This window comes from Meleagris gallopavo, chromosome 2, assembly GCF_000146605.3.
Source record: "Meleagris gallopavo isolate NT-WF06-2002-E0010 breed Aviagen turkey brand Nicholas breeding stock chromosome 2, Turkey_5.1, whole genome shotgun sequence".
Taxonomy (NCBI): Eukaryota; Metazoa; Chordata; class Aves; order Galliformes; family Phasianidae; genus Meleagris; species Meleagris gallopavo.
The window spans coordinates 5,749,956-5,752,862 of record NC_015012.2 but is presented as its reverse complement, the minus strand read 5'-3'; the positions used below and the strand labels follow the sequence as shown (position 1 = coordinate 5,752,862).

General features: G+C 38.7%; 1 protein-coding gene across 1 annotated transcript in view; it reads left to right on the top strand.

Annotated features, from left to right (window-relative positions):
• The first annotated feature begins 2,693 nt into the window (after positions 1-2,693).
• PLEK (pleckstrin) overlaps positions 2,694-2,907 on the top strand; it is a 53,279-nt gene continuing 53,065 nt past the window's right edge. Inside the window, exon 1 of the mRNA XM_010706438.3 lies at positions 2,694-2,821. The gene's annotated coding sequence lies outside the window, so the exon portion shown is untranslated. The remainder of the gene's footprint in view (positions 2,822-2,907) is intronic.

Below are 2,907 nucleotides of genomic sequence, written 5' to 3'. Positions count from 1 at the left end.
GAGGAGGGGAGCAGAAGAAAATGGCGGCGGCGCTGAGGGCGTGTGTTGGTTGGGTGGATGCGCTGCTGCTGTTGCTTCTTCTTCTTCAGGGATCTTTGCAGCCTCTCCTTGTGCCATCTTGCTCTCTTGCGGAGTCTGCTATATAAGCCTTATTGCTGGAGCTCTTGCTTCCTTTTTTTAGTACTTTTCCACAAAATAAAGTAAAAGCAGGCAGAGGATACGTTCTACAGGGCTTTTTGGAAGGCACTTGGTGTTGTGCACGTTTATAGGGAGCTGTCACATTCATATGTGGTTATGCAGAACTAATGGATGCATCCTATCTCTGTGTTGTTTCAGTGCCTGTAGTTTGGCTTTGCATCCTGGATAATCTATCAAATAAAAGGACTGATAAGTACAAGCTAAAAGACGCAGTCTAAATAACGTCTTTGAGGCAAGATTTAGGGCAGTATGACTGCTTGCATAAGGCTGACCCTTGGGGAACGATATTGTGAAGTTTCAAGTAGGCCAAGTGATGCCTTTAAAAGTCTTAGTGAAGGGTAAAGTAAAATACCCTTACACGTGAATATTATGTTCTCTTTGTTGCTTTTGTAATTTTTTTTTTTTTTTTTTTTTGTTTGGTTGCTCTGAATATGTTGGCGTGTTTTGTTTTGTTTTTGGAGCACCATAACACAGTGCTCACAATGGTGTGATGAATGAAGTGGTGAATTGTAAATAATAATTATGTATGGAATATTGTTATGTTAATGCTGCCAAAGAATAAATTCCGTACCGTGTTGATGTTGTCTTTCAGGTGTTTGATATTTGGCTCACAATAGTGAGATACTTTGCCAGGGAAAGGCAAATCCATCCTGCTGAGCTCAAGGGGAATGGCAACCTTAATTGTGTGAGAAGGGAATACTGGGTTATTTACAACCACATTATTGTATTTAGAAGCATAGCTGAGCATGAGCTCCCCAATCTAAAACAGTACTTTTCATTTATCTTTAGCTTCTCGGAAAAATAACTGCTTTATCACTGTTGTTTGTGGGAGTCTGAGCTGATCTGTGGCCAGCAAAGGTCACCTTCAGAGTTCCTGAGAAAAAAAAACAACAGAATCTTGAGCTTGCAATGTGTAAATGATGAGAGGAACAGGGAATCTTTGGTACAAAAGTCTGTTCTGGAAGCTAAATAATGTGTAAATGTGGAGCTCTAGAACAGATAAGAATTTCTCATCTTAGAGTCTTAAAGCATGGTGATAAATGTGCAGCTCTTAGAAAATATGTGTAAAAACATACCTCAGGTTCTGCTGGGGAGCTGGTACTCAGCATGCTTTCAGATCTGCAGAAAGGGATAAGCTTGTCTGGGAGGAATAAAGAGATAGCAGAGAAAAAATCTAGCAGTTATGAGGAAATGAGAATGTGGCAATGAGTAAAACTAAATGTTGGCAAATGAAAAGTAGTTGCACCAAGAGAAAGCAAAACAAACAGTAATGCAGAACCATAAGCTTTACTTTAATAGTGAAATAGGAGAAAAGGCCTTGGTGATAAGAACCTGAGCCTTGCCACAGCAAGAGATGATACAGCATGAAGTAGTCCAGCCCAGGCAAGGAAGACCCCACCTCTTTTCACTGCCAGATACTGGCATCTAGAACAGCTGCTCTCAGGGGAGGAAAAAATAAAAATCTAGTTCCTAGGATGTCTGAGAATAAAAACTAGTATTAAAACTGACTGGGCTACAGACAAAAATAAAAGTTTAAATACTCTGAAAGAACAAAAAATTCTAATGTCAAACAGCACTCCTGCTTACCTCTCTGCCACTGCAGCCTTAACTAACAGATGCAAATTTGGAAGTAAAAATCGGCTAATTCAAGTTGAATATGGCTAGAATTTTTATGGCAGAAAGTAATGGGACTAAAATAAACAGAAATGAGAAATAGAATACCTTAACCGTTACCTTTTTAGGTTTTGAGAAGAGACAGCCAAGAGCTTATGAAAATATATATTTTTTATCTCGTAAGGCAGTTATGTCATTGTTCACAGTTTTGAACCTCTCGAGGCAGTACAAAGTCACAGTAATTAATTTTAATTTGTTTTGGTGTGTCAACGTGTCAAAGCTACTTTTATATCCAGCTTCTAAAAGATGTTAAAAATGCAAAATGGCACTTGTTAGTGTGTAACCAAGTGCAGAAAGCCATGACTTGCATTTAATCATTTACATTATATTATCACTTTTCTGAATAGTATTCCTGCAGGTACCAATGTTTGAGTCTATTTTTAAAGTTTCAGGCAGTTCTGCATTTTGTCACTTCCTGGGCCTTAATAAAGCTCTTTTTGCAGCATAATTACAACCATTAAAACTAGGATAAGTGTATATTTTAATGTAGTGGAAGGTTGTTATGGTTACAGATAAATGAACAGGTAAGTTAACTATGTACCTGTTTATGTTCTTTGGTGTCATAAACAGTAATGATGTGGTTTGCCTAGTACTTGGCCTGGAAAACAATTTCCATGCCCCTGTTTACGTGACTGGGCTCCTGCTGCAGTTCTTTCATAGCATGCTCCTTTTAAAGTGCTAATTGTGGTGCCTCACCTTTCTCTAATTTACTTACAAATTTGTGTCTTGTATCTGTGCACAGGTAGATATGATGTATCTTTGAGCATATCTTTATATCTCCCTTTGTGCTGGTCTTCATACAAACATTCTCTACTTGCAGATGTCACAGGATGTATTTTGCATGGAGCATTTGCCTTTCTGCTAACCCAGGGTGAGGGCTGCCACCTAATTAAATAATCTTCTTTCCTGACCCTTCAAAGGCTGTAAGCAGCTTTTCCCAGCAAAGCAGGTAACCTCTTGGGACAGAGCAGCGAAGCTTGAAAATATGCCATTTTTAAGCATTTATGTGTTCTTATTGGCTTCAGTTGTGGGTTT